Raw genomic sequence first — 22,116 nt, forward strand, 5'->3', positions numbered from 1 at the left:
ATGCACTCTTTCAATGTCAACATTAGATATGGAAGACTTACTACTTCAAGAACAAGAGAGAACTTAACTTATTGGAGACGAACTGAAAGAAAGAATTTACTTGGTAGTGTTAGTGAAGGATACGAGTTGGGTTCCCCACCCCATGTAGACAGGGCAACGAGAGTCTTTTTCCAAGGAAAGTCCTGTTTTTGGATCAAAGAAAAAGTAAAGAATATTGGCATTACAATTAAAGAACTGAAATCAAGATTTCAAAATCTGTTGGGAACAAACAAATGTGTAAATACTGAAGATGTGGTGAAAAGCTTCATTAAGGTGCTTATGTATAATCATGACACACGGCCAGAATGTAAAAGAGAACAGATTCATTTTGTAAATTATGAAATACATTATTTTTTAATGGTTCAGAAAACTTCTGGTAGTTTCAGGATGCAAAGTTGTTCATACAGAATGGAAACACATTGAATTCTTTGTTGCAAATAATTTCAGGGACAAATTTGAATATAATTAAAGATTAATTCTTTTTTATTACTGAACATATGCCTTTTCTCCCTATCCGGTTACTTGGCTTTACCTGCTACTTGCATCAAAAAAAAAAAAAAAAAAAAAATAGTTTCAGCCAACTTAAAAAAAACACCAGAAAGCAGCAATACCACTTCTTAAATGAACAGGAAGTCAAAATAAAATTCAGGATTTCCTGTTTGTGGTGAAGTCAAATGACTCCTTGTACACTGCTGTCTGGAAGTGAGGCCCGTAAAATTGCCCATCTTTAAGGTTCAATTGTGAGCTAACAAGAAAAGAACTAAACACCTTTTTCGGAGGAATTTAAGTTCAGACTATCAAGAATGTCTAGAAACAAAAAAATTCAATTTCCAATAGAGCCACATGTTTTTTTGGGTCGCCTTAGACCAATACCCAAATCTCAACTTAAAAGTTCAATAACTCAGAAATAATCCATTTTCAGAGGTTTTAAGCATGATTTTTGGATTCCTCATGTGGAAAACATTGTTTATGCAAATTTTCAAGGTTCTACCTAGTTTAGAAATTGATTTATGCCCCAAAACGTAATTTCATAATTTTGTGAATTTGCGCCTCGACGCGATATATGTAAAATACCAAAATTGCTATATTTCCGGAACCGCTTAGAGTTAAAAGCTCAAATTTTCAGGATTCCCTAGTTTTTACGATACCAACATATGGTGAAAGTTTGAAAAAAATCTGAGAGGTAAGGGTGTCATGGTTTGGATGATTTGAGATGGAATTACCTGAGGTTAACTACGCGACGGACCGCATTTGATTCTTGGTCGCCATCTTGGTTACTGATCTGAACTACGCCGCCATCTTTGTTCAACACAATGTCTCAAAACTTAACAACCTTTCCAGACTCTACCAAACTCCTCCACCAATTTTGGGTCTAAACACTTGAAGTTTTAGATGTAGGTTACCTGGACATGTCAAGCTTTTTAATATATATATATATATATATACTAGCTGTACCCTGCCACGCGTTGCTGTGGCTCAATTTGGTGTAATGGCAAAATCTCCATATTAAGAACGCCATATTAAAAATGGCTTTTGGAATGAATACCACCGTTCTCCCCACGTTAAGACTTTTTGATTTTTTTTGTAATAAACTGTTAGTTGAAAGCACAGATTAGTTATCAAACATCATCCCCCTCCCCATGGTAAGAATGGTTAAAGAAAATACCGGTTTTCTTTGTAGAAACGCATCTGTATGTCACCTAAAAATTTCTTTAATGCAGGAAAAGCATTCATATTTTTTTATAATCAACTTTTTGTAAAAAGAAAAAGTTTATTTTCACTATTAAAAGTTTTCTGGAAAAAAAAAAGCTTTAACCTAACAATTTATGGTAAAAAAAAAAGCAAAACCCCAATAAATGACTGATGTATAATGTCACAATATATATATATATATATATATATATATATATATATATATATATATATACTTTTTGGCAGATTTGCCGTTTAGTTGTACAAATAGCCTACAACCCTGTTATGAAAAAAAAGAAAAAGGGACACGTTGGGTCGTCACCAGAATATATCCAGAAGTTTGTTCATGTATAATTTATTTTAGATTAACCACATTGTTTAACAAATAAAAGGATTAAATGTGTTTAATTTTTATAATTTATTATTGTTTTATAATTAAACATTTAAAACATTAAACAATACAAATAATACGTTGTTTAACAAATAAAAAAGAAATGAAAAATGAAGTCTTAAAATGATTAAATGTGTTTTATTTTATAATTTAAAACATTGAACAACACAAATAAAATTTTGGTTTGATTTTACATTTTATATTGTACTCGGATGCATATGATGATGCGTCTCCACAATAATTCAATATTTAACTTCATCTTTCATTTTTTTTTTTCGAGAACAAAACCAACATTCTATTTATATTGTTTAATGTTTTTATTTTTAAATTATAAAAATAAAACACATTTAATCGTTTTAAAACTTCATCTTTCATTATTTCTCTGTTTTATTTGTTAAACAATGTTGTTAATTTTAATTAAATTTTAATCACAGGATTATATTTTCAATAATCACGTAAATATAAACAAACTTTCTGTTAACGATATATGTACACCGGTGTCGACTCAACATGTCCCTTTTTTTGATAACAGAGTTGGAGGCTATTTGTACAACTAAACGGCAAAACTGCCTTTTTTTTTTATAATTTCACGCTATCTTATTGTTTAATAATAAATTGGTAGCTGAAAGCACAGTATAGTATCCCCTCGCCAATGTAAAAAATAAAAAAAGTTATTTCAGCACAATACGAAAAATGCATAATAAACTGTACTTTCACCTAACAATTTGTAGTTTTAGTAATAAAAATAAAATTTTGGGTACTTATATATTTTTTGTTACTGTGCTGAAATAATGTTAATATTTTGAAAGACATTCGTAACATGAGAAGGATAATAAAAATAAAAAAAAATAAAAAGATATTGTGAAAATTTAATTTAACCAAAAAAAAAAAAACTATGTAAAAATAGCTTGATATCAAAAATGCATAAGCACCAAACCGTGGTTTAATTTTACAGGAGATATTGTTCTCGGGTGCATACGATGGCAGATGGTAACCGTACTATGTTTACATATATATTTTTTTTAATATCTAATAAATGTAAGGTGGAAGCACAAAATAGTTAGAAAACACCCTCACCTACTCCGTAAGAATGGTTTTCCAAATAATAACGATATATTTCAGCACGGCACCAAAACTACATAAGAACCGAAAATTTCATTTTTATTGGTCAATGTTTGTCATTCTAAATAAAATGAAAGACATGTAATCATTTAAAACCTTCATCTTGCAGTTTATATTTTTTAATTTGTTAAGCACATGATCACATTTTCAATAAATATGTTATTATATTTTACCCATTTAAAGATTGTAAAACATGTAAACAGACTTTTGCTCGATACGGGTGACGACTTTTAAAAGTCCCTTTTAGTGATTACCTGGTGTGAGGATATATGTACAACTAAACGGCCAATCTGCCCCAAAAAATCCAGTATTATTTTATAGTGGTGGGACATAAGAATCGTGTATTTTGGGAGGTATCGGAATCGCATCGTTAAAAAATACCTTAATTTTCCGATTCCTTCACTACGATTCTTTTAGTCTGATGTTGAAAAAAAAGAAAAAAAATTTCCTTATATTTCTAACCGCAAGAGAGAAATGTAGCATGTTATAAAAAGAAACCAAAGAAATTCATTATTAACAGGACAATGCTTAGTGCCCCCTCCCTTACAAGGTTTATTCATTCAGATATATTGTAATCAAAACTACAAAAGAGTTAACTTGAAAAGAAGTATACAGGGCTCTACATTGCGATTAAAAATAAAAAAACGCTTATCTTTTTGGCGACTGTTTTTTTTACTGACAAATCTAATAGTGAATGAAAATGCTTTTTCAACTTATATTTTCTTAATAAAACGAGCAAAATCAAATTATTTAAACAGTAAAAGGTTTAATAGAACAATATACTTTTTTTTCTTTTTTTTAAAAGAAAACTTTTGAAAGAAATATCTCTAAAATGAAATTGATCACATTGTATTATTTCGAAAAATTTCGACAGTAGTCGGCTTCTTTTGAAGTTTCAAAAAGAATATCATTGGAATAACATTAGAACTACACATGCTAAGTGGTGGTTTGCGGTTAAGGTATTCAGAAAATGAAAAAACAAAAACAATTATTTTGCTATCTCTTAAATACAGCTTTATATTTCATTTAAGCTACTACTGGGTAAGTCAATTTTCAAATATTTTTTTTTTTTTAAATTTACATTCTATTAAAATATTCAGATCATGAAGCAATTAGATATATTTTTTGGAACTTCTTTGCAGATCCCCAAATAAAATAAAATAAAATATTGGTTTTAATTTAGATTAGATAACATTTTTGGTATTATTTTACTTTAGTGCTCGTCTCACGTTCGTATAGAAAAATATATTTTTGAAAGTAGATTTAGGTGTGCTGAAAACGCCACCCCATTCTGGAGTAACTCTTTATAAAATACCTATTTCGAATTTTCTTTTTATCCCGAAAAAATAAAAAAAATTATTCTAAAAAAGACATGGGGTCTATGTTTTTTGTACCCCCCCCCCAAAAAAAAAACACCATGAACTTTATAAACAATCAAAAACACGTGTTAGATGCTTCCTTCTATATTTTAAAAACTATTTGCCGGGCCCAAATTTTGAATGCAATATTTGTTCATAACACACCCGAAATTATATGAAAATTAAGATTTTAAAGGCAAGTCCTGTGGTAGTGTATTATCGACATTTACAAAAAAAAAAAAAAAATTGCCTTTCCCAAATTATCCGCAATTTTTAAAAATTAATTTCCATCTAATTTTAAATTGTCCGCAAAAGATTACTACGCTTATGTCACTTTAATACGAGTGTGGGTGCACATATGGCACACGAATAGCCTTAGTGTGCACTCGAGCATATCTTAACGAAAGCTGTAAAATGGCCGAAAATAGTCTGAGGGTTCAGGGGCTCATACCCACTAGCGTAGCTAGAGGGGGGGCGGTCAGCTCCGGGTGACAGCCATAGAGGGGTGACAACCCCCGCCCCCCCCAAAAAAAAAATTTTTCAGCCAAGCTTAGGTGCGAAAATAGTCGGAAATAGAATTTATTTATTATATATTATGGAATTTTTAAGTTTTAATTTAAAATCTTTTTTTTTTAGAATATTATAAAGTCTTAAAAAAATTAGTCATTGCAAAATCTTTTGCCAATTTTTATTGAAAACTTTTGTACTTTTGAAGTCATTTGATAACATTTCATTTTTTTAACTGTGGAAAAATGAGAAAGAAACCATATATATATATATATATCGCTAAAACCAAAACAAAACAACATCTAAGTAAATCGCGATATATCCAGTCAGTCGGCGAGATGGTCCAGGGGTAAGGGTTTAGGCTCATTACCGTTGGGTCCCGATTTCGAATCTCGCTAGATACAGCCACTGTGATGAGTTGTAGACGACGAAACACGTGTCAATGGATAATTACATTTAAAAAATAATATATATATATATATATATACCGCTCCCCATGTGGGGGTACAAAATTGGTTAAAAGGAAAAATTATTCCTAACTCGCATTGAGGTTCGTAAATAATTGAATTCATTCAAAACATATGCTAAAACCAAAACAACATCTAAGTAAATCACGATATATCCAGTCAGTCAGAGATGGTCTAGGGCGGGTAAGGGTTTAGGCTCATTACCGTTGGGTCTTGATTTCGAATCTTGCTAGATACACCCACTCTGATGTAGCCGATGAAACACATGTCAGTGGATAATTACATTTTAAAAATAATATATATATATATATATCCGGGGGGGGGGGTCACCTAGCCAGCATTGGCAAGCCAATGGTAACAAAGTGTGAAAAAATCTAACAATTTCAAAGTGTTAGCCACAAGTAAAGTGGACATTAAAGGGATTAGTGAATTCAAAAGTTTTCACACCTTTATGCAAAAACACGTATTGGCGTCATGTGTCTGTATGGAGCAATAAATATAAAGCCATAAATCCCAAACTACAGATAGAAATTATTTCTGCTAATTGGTATCTTTCATATCGTTTGACAATTTAGTTTTCACGTTTCTCAGCTACTGACAAGACACACAAAAGACAGTGTAAATTTTCCAAGATAAAAATGTAAGTGTATACTTTTAAACTATTTTAAAGACAGTCAAAATGTGTTTCATGAATTAAAAATTAATTTAATTTTAACTAGTCTGTGCTTGTAATGAATATGCTAATTATGAAATGAAATAACTAAGAAATTGTTTTTGTGGTTTCAACTATATTCTAGTTCTAATAACTTTTTAATTTTCAAATATAAAAATATATTTGAATAAATAAGATAGTTTCTTAAATAAATAAAGATAGTTTCTTATAATAATTACACAATACCTTCACGTTTCTTTTGAATAATCTCTGAGAATAATAATGCCAAAAAAATGGGTGAAACAATAAACAAAAAAGCAAATGTTATTAAAGACAAACTAAGTTACTTTTTTACCCAATTAAATACATTTTTGGAGTATACCCGAATGAGTATCACCCCGTCTATATTTTTTTCTGTTTGTTTTTTTTTTTTTTTTTTTGGTTTTTTTTTTTTTGCAATTTTGAAAAACTGTAAGAAACCGAACAGAACAGTGGATTATTATTGATTGGACACTTACCAGATTATCTCACAAAAAACAAGCAAAAGTATTTTGTCATTTGAAAGGGGTACTAGTTTTTAGTTACAACTAGACACCGCCAAAAATGGCCGAAAAATCAAGTTGTTTTTTTAAAACAAAATTACATTTATCCATTATTTCTGAGTAACTTCCCCCCCCCGAAAGATAAAACCCTGAATTTTATCATATAGAAAGCAGAATAATGTAAAACTTTTTCTACTATTTTTAATTAAATTTGAAATGTTAAACTTTCCCCAAAAGTTAACAATTGGCGTTTTTTGTTTTGCACAAAAAAACGTATATAAATAGTTAAAAAAAAAAAAATTTTTAAAAAAAGGTTTTTGAAACAATTTTTTATTTCTTGTCTAACTAAGATTTAGGGTGATTTTCTATGAGAATATGCAAAAATATTATAATACAAGTACCTGGATTTCAAATAATTCCACTTATTCATATAGGCAACCAGTTATTTCAAGTCGATTTGAGTACTCTGTTTACAAACTTTACATTTGTTCTTGACAAAAAGCAAACTACGGAAGACCAAAAAGCCAAAAAAAAACTTATTTTTCAGTGACGAAAATTTCAATGTATTATTAACGCTGAGCATTTGTATGAGTTTGGTTTTTAATGTGTATGTGTGTGGGGGTCAGGCTCTCCAAAATGGGGAGGGGGGCAATTTAAAGCAGAATAAAAAAAATTATTTCAGCGCGTTTGGTCCACCGTAATCGAAAGGCGGCAAACGTTTCCAAACTGGATCGAAAAAATGATATTTTTAACACAAAGGGCACAATATTTAGCGAATATTTTTTTTGTATCAATTCTTCAAAGAATGCCCTGTTTAATAATGGTCATGCATTATTCGGCTCGCTAAAAAGAAATTGTTAATTTATTTATCAAAGATTTTAAAATGGCTTTTTTCGTATAAATATTAAAAAAAATTTTTTTTTTTTTTGCTTAACTTAAATTAATTATTTTACTTAACATATTCACTGAATTTCACACTTCAAAACTCAAAAGCGGGATAATTAAACACAATCGAAGTTCTGATATTCAGACATCAAAATAAGGTATGCAAACAAGTTTTTTTTTTTTTTTTTTTTTTTTTTTTTTTAATCTATATTCCCGTCCCTTACAACAACACAATATGTTTTGTTCAGTTTCAAATGATTATTTTAAGCATATTTGGAATCCCCTCAAAACAAGGGGAGGGGGGGTGTAAGCAAAAATATATATATATATATATATATATATATATATATATATATATATTGTTTATGAAAAATAATTACTAGTGGTGGGATGATTAATCTGAATCGGAATCGTTAATCGTAAGAATCATGTATTTTGGGAGGTATCGAAATCGCATCGTTAAAAAATACCTTAATTTTCCGATTCCTTCATTACGATTCTTTTAGTCTGATGTTGAAAAAAAAAAAAAATTTCCTGATATTTCTAACCGCAAGAGAGAAATGTAGCATGTTATAAAAAGAAACCAAAGAAATTCATTATTAACAGGGCAATGCTTAGTGCCCCTCCATTACAAGGTTCATTCATTCAGATCTATTGTAATCAAAACTACAAAAGAGTTAACTTGAAAAGAAGTATACAGGGCTCTACATTGCGATTAAAAATAAAAAAACGCTTATCTTTTTGGCGATTGTTTTTTTTTACTGACAAATCTTCTAATATTGAATGAAAATGCTTTTTCAACTTATATTTTCTTAAAATAAAACGAGCAAAGTCAAATTATTTAAACAGTAAAAGGTTTAATAGAACAATATACTTTTTTTTCTTTTTTTAAAAGAAGGCTTTTGAAAGAAATATCTCTAAAATGAAATTGATCACGTTGTATTATTTCACAAAGTTTTGACAGTAGTCGGCTTCTTTTGAAGTTTCAAAAAAATCGACCCCATACCTATCTCTTCCAAACCTAAAGTTATTAAATAACCCCTTCGTTAATTTAAGGGTAATTAATTCAGTTCAGTCAAGTTTTTTTTTTTTTAATTTCATTGAAATAAAATCCATTATTTTTTTTTTTTTCTCCAGAAGGATAAACCCCTGAATTTGATTATATTAAAAGCAGAATAATATAATCTTTTTTCTAGAATTTTAAATTGAAAATTAAAAGTGTTTTGTGCAGTTTTTTGCCGAACGAAAAAGAAATTAATATATATATTTTTAAAAGGTTTTGTAATCAATTAATTTTTATGTCTAAATAATATTTACGATTAATTAAATAATTTTATTTTAAAAAGTATATATCGATAGAATTTTACTTAAGACTTATAGTTTAGTAATATTGAACCGCATCAACCATGTGTGAATTGAACACAGTCAACCAAAAAAAAAAAAATTCAAAAGAAAATGCATATTTGCATTTCATTATGTAAACTTTTATACATTGGTTTCAAAAAATTCTATAAGTTTTTTTTGTTAACTACCGGTTGGTACAATTTACCGCCCCATCCCTTTATATTTTTTCTTTTTGTCTTTTTTAGCGGATTATTTCCAATTAATTATCTAAATAAGTGACTTGCTTTAAAACAAAATTTAATAGTAAATTATTTGTTTACAGATAAACTGAATTTTCTAATATGGCCCAAAGTCCAAAAAAAGTCTTGCATGGAAACTTTTTGAATTTGATGAAGATGATGAGTTGAAAGCCATTTGCAAAGTCTGTCAAATTAAAATATCGCGAGGAACAAAACCATCTAACATGACCACAACCAACATGTTAAAACATTTAACTATGAAGCATCCTAATGAATTGGAGGAGCAAAATAAAAAAGAAAAGGAACAAAAAATTGAAGAAAAGAAACGCAAGCTTGATTTATTTATTAGCCGGACAAAGAAAAGAAAGTTTGATCAAGGTGAGACTTCTACATCCATAACAGCAACATCAAAAAAACTTAGCATTACGGAAATATTAGAAAAGAAAAAGATTTGGGACATCAATGATGCAAAGTCACAAACTATACATAAATTGGGGAAATGATTGCAGTTGATTTGCAGCCCTTTTCAATTGTGGAAGATATTGGCTTTCAAAGACTTTTAAAAGAAATATGTCCTAATTACAACATTCCTTCCAGGAAATATATTAAGGAATCTATTATATATAATATTTATTCCAAAGTTAGGAATAATATCCTAAATGAATTGAACGATGTTCAATTTATTTCTTTTACAGTAGATGGCTGGACTGCCACAACATCCAATGTATCCTTTTTAAGCGTCACTGGACATTGGATTACAAAAGAATATAAACAAAGAACAGCAGTACTTCGTGTTGTCCCATTAACAACCACTCACACGGCTGAAAACATTTCCAATTGTCTGCAAGATACGATTAAAGAGTACAATATTCCTAACTATAAAGTGCACGTTATAGTTAGAGACAATGCAGCAAATATGGCTGCGGGATATGATTCATTGCCATGTTTCCTGCATACTTTACAATTGGTTTTAAATGATGCCATTTTTGAACAACGCTATGTAAAAGACATAATGGCAGTGATAAAAAAAAATTATTGGCCATTTTAATCATTCCCCAGCAGCCTTTAATAAGTTTCAAGAGGAATATCAAAAAAAAATTTAATGTACCGAATCATAAATTCATACAGGATATCACCACCTGCTGGAATAGCCAATACTATACTATGGAAAGAGTATTTGAGCAAAAAAGTGCTTTGATAGCCTACTGTTCACAACAGGCAAAACTACCCTGCTTGGATGCGAATCAATGGAGAATTCTAGAAAAATTGATAAAAATCTTTAAAAAATGTTTATTCTACAAACTATATAAGTGTAAGGGAGGCTTTGGCATCATCAATTATCCCTGCCACAAAAGTGATTTGTAAATTTTTTGAAAAGGCAGAAGAAAAAGGTTTATTTAGTGGATTAGGTTCCACCTTATCTGCTTGGAAATCTTCTGTCAGCTCAAGATTTCCAACCTATTTCAACAATAAGAACTTGATAAGGGCAACGTATCTTGGTCCACGGTATAAATTTTTTTGAATGATGACCAAGACAACCAGCATGAGAAGATACAACATTACTTGAAGATATAAATTCAATAAATAAAAATAAAACCATTTTGACTACTTTAGATTCATCACATTCAGATTTTTCTGCAGATGAAAAAGGGGATACCGAGGAGGATGAAAACAATTTCAACTTTAGTTTCAACCAGTGCTTACTGGAATTTAAAAAGGAAAAACATCAAGAGTCTACTTCCATAAATGAACAGGATAAAAAAAGAGCATTGGAAAAAGAAATAATGTTTGAAATGTCCAAGTATGAGGAAGTTAAAATGATTGGACAGTGGGAAGATCCTCTTTGTTGGTGGAGCAGCAACCAAAATAATTTTCCATCTTTGTCCACTGTGTCAAAAAAATACTTGTGTGTCCCACCATCTTACGTTGAAAGTGAAAGATTATTCAGTGTAGAAGGAACTATTTATTCACCGAAACGAAACCAAATGAAGGCTGACACAGGAGAAATATTGATGTTTCTACATCACAATTTATTGATGACAGGATTCAATTATTTATAAGTTGTCTGCAATCATACAAAAAAAATCATGAAGAATACGGCTTATCTTGATATATTATATATATATATAAAAACAAAGTCAACCAAGAAAAAAAAAATTTTTTTAAATATGTATTGTTGAAAGAGACAGGATTCGAAGGATCTGCATGGCAATATGGATGGGATGGCATTCCTGATGCAGTCTCAGTATTTTTAGATCATTTTTTACTCTTACTCCTGAACACAAAACCCAGAGAGTAATTCAAAACTCATAACTTTTTTTCCTTTATTGAACATTCTTCCAAGATATACTATTAAAGATTAAAAAAAAAAATAATAGAAGTGTTTGTTTTTCATTCTTTTCTAAATATTTTTTAAATAAATATTATAACATATTTTATACTTCCATATATTTTTTTAAAATTTGGACCAAATGAAAATTCGTTGAATTTCTTGAAATCTTTAACTCTTTGGTCCACGACTTAGCAAAATTACCAACTAGTCACTCAGAGCAGTTTTATTAGTGAGGGTCGAAATCGCAGTGTCTTTTTTTTTTTTTTTTTTTTTTTTTTGCCTAAGTCACCATTAGGCGTCACCAATTTTTTTTAACCCTCCTTAACTTCAAAGAGTAAATACTATACAACTAAAAAAATAATTTTTAAAAATGATGATTCTATTCATGAAAAATTCTTTTAACTAGAAATTAAAAATTAGGTAAAGTTAGATGACTAAACAGCAACAGGAGCACTGGTTTACTACTGAACCACGTGGAAAGGTGTGGGGGGAGGAAAAAAGGAAATTAAATGATGATAATAAATTATGATAACCGTCTTTGAAAGGCACTAAACTCCTAAAATTTACTTCTTTAAAATTTTAGGCGGCATTCCCCGGCGATTTTAAAGCACTCTCTTTAAAAAAAATTTAATTTTTAAGTTTGGGAAAAATATATTTATTATAACCGAATTCCTGTATGAAGACTGGATCTACTTTATTGGACGTAAATTTGTGAGATAAGTAATTTTTCAATGTTTAATGTTTTTAAAGTTTCAATTATCAATTAAATTTTTTTAATTGCGTTTTTTTTTTTCAATTTATTTAAAAAAAAACAAAAAAAAAACAGGGTTTTAAATGTATTTTTCAAGGTAACAAGCTTCGAAAGAAGTCTAATTAAAAAAAAATCACTTAATTTTTAATTTTGACAACCCTGAGAATTTCATTATTAAAAAAATATTGAAATGTGACATTTTTTTTATTTAACATTTCTATTAGTTCAATCAATTAATTTTCTTTCAATAATTCATTTCACTCAACAAACTTCACCATTTTTTGTTTTATTTTATTTTTTTTTTAATCTTTTTCTGTAATTTTGGTAATTATTTTTGCTCAATTTTATCTAGTATTTCATTTGTTTTTTATAGTGGTATCATTTTTATATGTGTCCCTTTGAAATACCCTATTTCAAAATTGGTTTGGCTAAACTTATTCTTCACGTTAGAAACAACGTGTAAAAGCAATGAAAAAGTAAGAAAAAACAATAGGTGTTAACTACTCTTTGTGAATTATGGAGGTCTGAAGAACTGCCGTCACAAATACAACTATCAATAGCCAAACAAAAAATCGTTTTTGAAATTCCTTTAATTGTAACTTTTCGCTATACCTACCTTTTGGTATAAAACACAAAAACTTTCGATTAATGGTATTTCTCAAATATGGTCGTTAACTTTGGAAGGGTTATTTTGTATCTACAGCGCCATGTCACGTGGTATATTGTTTTTTGCATTACGCATGTTCATTTATAAATTATTAAATTAAATATTTATCTTTTTTTATATTTAATTAGTATATATTTTCTTTCTCTTCCGTTATATTTTTTTTTATTTAATTCATTAAATCTGTTAATTATGAGGACCAAAATAATGAATCGTGTTAATTTATTCTCTAATTTTCTTGTTTTTGTTCTGTTATATAAATTCTATTTTATTTGTTTTTGCTCTGAAGGATAAATTCTATTTTCTTTGTTTTTTTTTTTCTGTATACCAATTAAGTAAAATACATTTTCTCTAAAATAAATTTTTCCGTTTAGTTTACTATATAATAATTTTATTTAAACCAAAACACGACGGTGTAGACATAAAATATCTCTTCCAAAGTTAGGGAACATATTTGGGAACTACCCGACCATAAGTATAAAACTACCTGGTATATTTCGAAACAATAATTCCCTAGGAATCTGAATCATACTTGGTATCGGAATCGTTAATCAATATTTTCCTGGAATCAGAATCGGTAAAAATTAGGAATCGTCCCAACACTATTATTTTTCACTCTCACGTTCGTATATAAGAAAATAATGCTTTATAGATTTATTTCGGTGTGCTGAAAATGAATCTGCATACCGTTTCCGTCGCAAAAAAAAGTAGTTTTCATGATATGAAGAAATTACTTTTTCGAAAAGTGGGTGATCATTTTGCGATGTAAATGTAACTTGGAATGAGCACCCATTTGTGGCCACGTGAGAGAGCAGCATTTTTTGTGTGTTTATTTTTGTTTGATTTCCTTTGCATGGTAATAACCCCTGGACTCTGGGACTATTTTCCATTTCACAGCCCTAGCCATCATTTACATTATGCGCGAGCATAAACGAAGGCTGGTAAATATTGTTATACCAAACTGCCTTGTCAAAAAACCTTATATGCAAAAAGCACGAAAGAAAATGCCCCCTCTCTCAGGTGGCCAGAAAGTGGGTGCTCATGTTAAAGTAAATTTACATGGAAAAGTGATCAAGTTTTCGGAAAAGTAAAATCCTCATATCATGTAAAGTAGTTTTTGCGATGGAAATGGTTTACAGTTTCGGTTTTAGCACACTGAAATCTACAAAAAAAAAAAAAATAAAATGTTTTGTTATATACAAACGTGAGACGGGCCTTCGGGGGAGAAAAGTTTGCATGTAAAACCAAAAATGAAGTCGATAGAAAAAAAAATGGATGCTACTTTTTTTTCAGGAAAATCTAAACAAAACGTTATAAAAGTTAAGATGGACAAATGAATCTAAAAGTAAAAAAATAGGGAATCTTTTTGTACTTATCGATTAAACATTGAAATATTGTAAATCGGAAGTCATCAACTCATGGTGCATGGGTAAAAATAGTTCCGCATTTACTGAAAATATTTTTATTTTATTTAATAATAATTTCTGTGTTACTATTTTAACGATTTAAAAAAAAGAAATAAAAGTGTATTATAGTCAGAATCGTTATGTTTTGTCATTTCAAAATGGTAAACCGAAAGTATATTCACTAATCGGCTCGGATGAAATCGGAAATTTTCTCCCGACGAATAAAAGTTTATTTTTTTAATGAGGTAATATTTACTTTTTAATATTTAAAAACACAGATGATAAATATTCACTGTTATAAAATTTCACAGAAAACGGGATTGTAAATTTCTAGTTTATTGATTTTGAATAAACCAGATGTCCCATATAACAGTACATAGGGTCCGAGCAAAGCCGGGCTGAACTGCTAATATATATATATATATATATATATATATATATATATATATATATATATAGATAGATAGATAGATAGATAGAGATATATATATATATAGAAAGAGAGAGAGAAAGAGTGAGAAAGTAAAAGCAAAGATTGGTCTGAAGAATTTCTTTCTGTATTGTAAAACTGTGGTGTATCAAGACCATTTTAACCATTAAAGAAAACATATGCGTGTGGCAGAAGATGAGAGTAACACGTTCATTTTTGCTTGTATCGACACAAAAGCAAAGATTGATACTAAGTATAATTTTAATGAGAATATGCAATAGTAAACACATCTGCTTTCCAAAGAGAAGAGGTATTACTCAGGAGGATTATTTAATGAAATTGAACACGTACATGTTTATCCTAATCTGGTGTGTTTCACACCTATAAATAATTTGGACAAATAATTTTTCTTTTTGTAATTTGATTACTTAATATTAGGCACCGCCAAAAATGGCCGCAAAATCAAGTTGTTGTTGTTTTTTAAAACTAAATTACATTTATTAAAATCCATTATTTCTGAGTAACTTTTTTTTTTCCAGAAAGATAAAACCCTGAATTTTATCATATAGAAAACAGAATAATGTAAAACTTTTTCTACTATTTTTAATTCAATTTTAAATGTTAAATTTTCCCAAAAAGTTAACAATTGTTATTTTTTGTCTTGCACAAAAAACGTACTTAAATATTTAAAAAAAAGGGTTTTTGAAATAATTTATTTATTCATTTATTGTCTAACTAAGATTTAGGATGATTTTCTAAGAGAATATGCAAAAATATTATAATATAAGTACCTGAATTTCAAATAATTCCACTTATTCATATATGTAACCAGATATTTCGCGTCGCCGAAGAGTTCAGATCGACTCTGTTTACGTTTTCTTTCGATGAGACGAAAACTATGGAAGACTAAACAGGCCAAAAAAACTTATTTTTCAGTGACGAAAATTTCAATGTATTATTAAGCTGAGGCTGGCCAGTACCAGATGGGTGACCATTTGTATGAGTTTGGTTTTTAATGTGTATGTGTGTGGGGGCCAGGCTCCCCAAAATGGGGGGAGGGGGCAATTTAAAGCAGAATAAAAAAAATTATTTCAGCGCGTTTGGTCCACCGTAGTCGAAAGGCGGCAAACGTTTTCAAACGAGATCGAAAAAAATGATGCTATTTTTAACACAAAGGGCACAATATTTATCGAATTTTTTTTTTTTGTATCGATTATTCAAAGCATGCTCTGTTTAATAATGGTCATGCATTATTCGGCTCGCTAAAAAAAAATTGTTAATTTATTTATCAAAAATTTTAAAATGGCTTTTTTCGTATAAATATAAAAAAATTTTTTTTTTTGTTTTGCTTAACTTAAATTAATTATTTTACTTAACATATTCACCGAATTTCACACTTCAAAACTCAAAAGCGGGATAATTAAACACAATCGAAGTTCTGATATTCAGACGTCAAAATAAGGTATGCAAACAATTTTTTTTTTTTTTTTTTTTTAATCTATAATTCTGTCCCTTACAACAACACAATATGTTTTGTTCAGTTTCAGATGATTATTTTAAGCATATTTGTTCCCACTTCAAAACAAGGGGGGGTTTTGTAAGCAAAAAAAAATATATATATAAATATCGTTTATGAAAAATAAGTACACTGTTATAAAGTTCATTCTTCTCCTAATAATCGCTGAAAATTTCGTATTGATCGGATAATTACCTGATTTTTGGTAGATTTTTAAAAAGACGGTCCGTCAAAAAGTACTGACCGGCCCCCCCAGTTTTGGCGGTGCCTACTTAATATCAAAAACAAAACGATTTTTACAAAATGATTATACATTTTATGATGCATTTTACCAGAACTTTTAAATTAGCAGTTTCTTTTTCATTCAATTTTTTTCTTTTTTTTTTTTGTGTGTGATGCCACATACAAATAATGATCAAATATCTCAACTCATTGTGTATTCATCACAAGAATGACAATCACTTATAAAGTTTTTGTTAAAGTTGTTTTTGCCTTAATTACAAAAAATTAATACAGAAATACTTTCATTTTCAAATCAAAAACAGTATTAAAAAGAGATGAATTGCGAAATTAAATCCACCAGAATGCATTTTAGTTTCTTAAACAGTTCAGCCATTTCAATTTTTGTTAATAGTTGAACAACTAAAAATAAATTTAAATAAAAAATTTATGAAAACATTTAAGTGTTGAATATAATAACATTTTTATTATATATATATATATATATATATATATATATTTTACCGATATTTCACTAAAAATAGTCTCATCAGGGTAGTTCAGCCCAAAAGTTTTTTTTTTTTTTTTCCTTCATTTTGGTGTTATGGTGAAATAATCCCTCAGCGTAGAAGGAAATAGAAAAGTTTGTCTTGCTTGGTAGAACTACATGTGTTATGCTCCAGTTGTCAAGTTTACATGAGAAAATGGTCACACACTTTTTGAAGACCCTTATTTTTTAAATAAAATTTGAATGAAAACTTTTGAAAAACCATTATATATATTAGTAATAAAATTAAGTTAAAATAAAATTTTCAATAAGGCAAACCTATCTTGATAAAAAGACTGTACCCAATTAAAAGGAGTAAACAACAGAATAAGTTAAAACGATAAGGGGAAAAAATTACGTAGGAACATAAAATACAAATAAAAATGGGGAAAAAGAGAGGGGAGTAATATAATAGTGATAAAAATGGGAAGAGCTAGAAAAAACAATAAAAGCCAAGATATATTAAAAAAAATACATGAAAATATATTTTTAAAAAAAATAATGAAGTAATAAGAATTTTTTTTTTAAATTATCAAATCTTTAAAAAATTTCAAAATTTTTGACATTTTCAATAAAGTTCTGCTAAAAAAATTGAATTATAAAATATAAATAAACCAGGGCAAATGAAGTATGGAAGAAGTAAGAGGAAAAAGAAAAAAATAAGGAAGTTCAAATGTAAATCAACTCAAATTCTTGGAAGATAATCCGTCAGGAATTAGATGTACCCCATGGTAAAAATGAAACAAAAGTTAATATTCAGTACACTCGCATGAAGAATAATCCTGAAAACAATTTCAATATCTAATAAAAAGGCACCAAAGAAGTGATCTGAATCGGAGTTCTTGGATAAGGAAAATCTCATGGAAGAAACATGTATCAACACTCATTGTGCATAAAATATATATTCATTCATATCTAAAGGGTTTTTGATAAGATTTCAAAGCAGTGCATTATTAGTACAAAAAGGTTCACACACAATGTAAATATCAAGGTGTCAAATTCAATACAGAGGAGCAGTAAAAAACAAGTTAAATCCTATCTACAATTTAAAAAAAAAAATTTAAGAAAGCTGTTCAATTAAAAAATTATAAAATAACTCACAGTATGAGTTAAAATATGGTAAAATTCAAAAAATAATTAAGGTCTGGTGTGGTCCAGAAAAATGTGAATGAGCAACTGGCAGTCTTAACTAATAGAAAAAAAAAACATTGTTCAAATTCAAGATTTAAAATTTAGAGATTAAAATAGATAAAAGCTAATTATATATATATATATATATATATATATATATATATATATATATAATCAGTAATTTAGTTTTAATTATAGTCATATGTGAGGATTCTTTTAAACAAGGTTAATTTTCAAACTTAGTTTCTCTAGTAAGTTTATATATATATATATATATATATATATATATAGTGCTTTTGAATTACCAAGTATTAACATTTTAAGGGTGCAGAGGAGTAATACCTTTTCGAGATTATCTTCTGTCACATTCTCAAGTGATCCCGTGCACTCAGTACTATGCGGTATGTCTCAGCACTTTTATGCAGTTATCCTCTATAATGATCGACCACCAGTATATCTTTTAAGAGATAACCTTGTTAATGTGCATGGGCATAAGAATACAACAGATCTAGAAAAATTTAATTTTAATAAAAAGAAGAAAAACTTGTGGGGATCTTCCTTAAGAAGAGAACATTCAAGCATCGAGGAAGATTATTTCGCATGACAACCAGAAGATGCATTCCTCCAATTAGCAGCAAGCTATAAGACACCTATAGATGTCACCAACCATCGAAAGAATACATCAGAATAATCCAATAATTCTCAACCTGATTGACAGTATTTTTATAATCTCTAAAAGGAAAAAGGCATACACACTGTAAACATGCATGAGGCGGTTGCATGTTTAGTAGGTTGCATAGTTGCAATGCAGGTAAGAGACTTGTGGAAAGTGAGATATATTTGATAGAAAGATATGGAGTGTAGCAAAGATACTAAATAACAAAGATAAAGAAAAATCTCTTATGTATGTGACCTTTATAAAATACAGTTCTTATAAAAGAAAAATCACTTAATTTGATCAAGTTTTTTTATTTACAGAGTAAAATCAAATTTAATTTTATTCAGACAATCACGACAAAGACATAATGACAATTTTAGCTGGGGGGAGGGATAACTCCATCTAATTCTTGAAGTTCTAATAATTTTATTTATAATTTTGAAACGAATTTTGGAAATAAACAAAATCAGAAAGAAATAGGTTGGTTGTTTCATCCAATGCTAGTAGGTGCAGGTGAAATGTGAACAAATTCCGATTGCCAGAGTTCTCGGTTGGCCATTGCAGCAACCGGCGCAGTTCCTGCCAGACCAGTTTCCTTTTCAAAAATGGATTTCATGTTACACATGGATGTCCAACTCTCCCTTTTTGTGTCTGGAGTCCAAAGTAAGAGCTTTTCTGCCGGTTCATCATGGCGACTAATATGACTGGCAAGTGCTAGACGTCTATGTCTTACAAGACGTGATGTTGCCAAGCTAATCAAAAACCTTGATTCCAGTAAAGCAACAGGCCCTGACGGTATTCCAATTATAGTACTCAAAAGACTTCAACTAGAACTAGTGCCCATACTTACAAAACTGTTTAAACATTGTCTTAAGGAGAATTGTTTCACATCACCTTGGAAAATCTCATCAGTATGCCCTGTATTTAAGAATTCAGGTGATCACTCATCTCCCTCTCAGTACAGACAAATCTTCTGTGCGTCATGAGTAAGTTGCTGGAATTTGTGTTAAATAGAGAAGTAATCAACCATCTCAGCAAAAATAACCTTCTTAGTGACATGCAATATGGTTTCCATTCTGCTAGATCTACAGCAGATGTGCTTACAGTTATATCTCATAGAATTAGCAAAACTCAATGTTTCTAGGACATTTGCTCTTTACATATCAAAGGCCTTTAATAGGGTATGGCTCAAGGTTTACTTCACAAGATCTCCAGCTATGGTATAGCTGGAAATGTCTTCTCAATTATTAAATTATTTCTCTCTCATAGGTTCATAAGAGTAGTGATTGATCAGAAGCTCACGGTATTAATGCTGGAGTCCCTCAGAGGTCAATCTTGGGCCCAACTCTCTTCCTGATCTACATTAATGATCTTCTAAATCACATCCTTACATCATTCGTAGACATTTATGCTGATGACACTACCATCTATGGGAGTACATCTAAGACCGTAAACGACCAAGTTCTCTCCAATTCTCTCTTCTAATCTTGAGCATGTGGTACAATGGGGAAAGAGGTGGCTTGTTACTTTTAATGCATCTAAAACCAAGCTTTTATCTTTACATCATCAACGCTCTGATCTCCATCTGGCATCAATTGAAATGAATGGCTCTCTTCTTGGGGAGGCCTCATGTTTTGACAAGCTTCTAGGCTTGACCTTTACTTCTAATCTGAAATGGAACACATACATTAAATCTGTTGCCAAGGCTGCTGGAAAAATGGTGGGATCCTATCAATCCAGTAGATATTTCACTGCTGATGCAATTCTCTATCTAGCCAGGTACGTCCAAGGATGGAGTACTGTTGCAACATCTGGGCAGGAGCTGTTAGAAAGGACTTATCCTGCCTTGATTGATAGAGTTCAAAATAGACTTTGTAGCTTAGTACTGGATGCCCTTTTCTCTTCCCTGCAACCTCTTTCTCACAGAAGAGATGTTGCGAGTTTGTCTCTCCTTTATCGTTATTTTCATGGCAAGTGCTCGACTGAGCTCCAATCTTTGGTCCCCCCCTCGCCAAACTTTCACAAGAAACACTCATCTAGCTGAAAACACTATCAATAAGTACCCCATTCTTTATCTGTGCCTAAACCTAAATTCCATGAACAAAGCTTCTTTCTTAGAACTGCATGCCTGTGGAACTGTCTTCCGTTGTCCTGCTTTCCAGCTGACTACAATATGGTTATTTTCAAGTCCAACATAAACAAGTTCTGGATGAACCGTTTCACTTAAGTTAATAAATTTACCGAATTTCCATTACTAATGATTACTATATTGTCCAATTGACTACTGTACACTCTTTAACCTTTATCCTTGAATGGCTTCTGAGTCTTGATAAGTGGTGATACTATGTAAAAAAAAACACAAGGTTGGGAACCATACAATGACTTGTTTGTTGGGTGACTTTTCCAGGATATGTTGTAGGCTAGTTGAAGCATTCTTGTATATTTACTATCGAGATGTTTGGAGCATGATATGCTTAGCATTCATGATTATGAGCTGTACAGAAAGATTGACTATGCAGGCTTTGAAGACATTGGTCTTGGTTTCTTTCGTGATTGGAGGTTTCCATATTTTCTTTAAAGAATGAAATGCACTCCATGCTAGTGTGATCCTAAAATTCACATCATGTTTGCTTTCAGAATAGCCTCCCACGTATTTGAAGTCATCAACAGTCAATTTCTGATCCATCTGATAAAAGCAACGGTGCATTAGAAGATTGATTTAGGTGTATGAACTTTATTTTTGGAGCATTGAGATACAGCCCAACCTCTTGACAAGCCTTCTCAACTTCAACTCAAGAAGTGCAATGTCGTCAGCATAATCCAAGTCTGCTAGCATTTGAGCAGGGTGCCTACTGCTTCAGCGTTGTCACTACTGGTGATTGATGTGCGAAGCACATAATCGAACACAATTATGAATAAAAAAGAAGCAAGTGGGTCCCCCTGAAGAACTCCTGTGTCTATCTTAAATTCATCTGTATCTCCTTCCGGCGTGATCACAGTGGAAGAATTTCAATCATTCAAGTATGATTAATGGAGTCAAAAGCCTTGCAGAAATCAATGAAAATTATGACAGCCTCCTTCCTGTGGTTCTTCAGTTCCTCAACAATTCATCGGAAAGCGAGAATGTGGGATATGGCTGACAGTCCCTTATGGAATCCATTCTGGTTCAGATGCAAAACTTCATCAATGACAGGTTCAATTCTGTTAAGCAGACAGCGATTATA

General features: G+C 30.2%; 1 protein-coding gene across 1 annotated transcript in view; it reads right to left on the reverse strand.

Moving 5' to 3' along the window:
• LOC145247885 (TATA-binding protein-associated factor 172-like) overlaps window positions 1-22,116 on the reverse strand; it is a 179,301-nt gene that overhangs the window by 14,874 nt on the left and 142,311 nt on the right. The window lies entirely within an intron of this gene.

This window comes from Euprymna scolopes, chromosome 26, assembly GCF_053919585.1.
Source record: "Euprymna scolopes isolate OS-2025 chromosome 26, ASM5391958v1, whole genome shotgun sequence".
Taxonomy (NCBI): Eukaryota; Metazoa; Mollusca; class Cephalopoda; order Sepiida; family Sepiolidae; genus Euprymna; species Euprymna scolopes.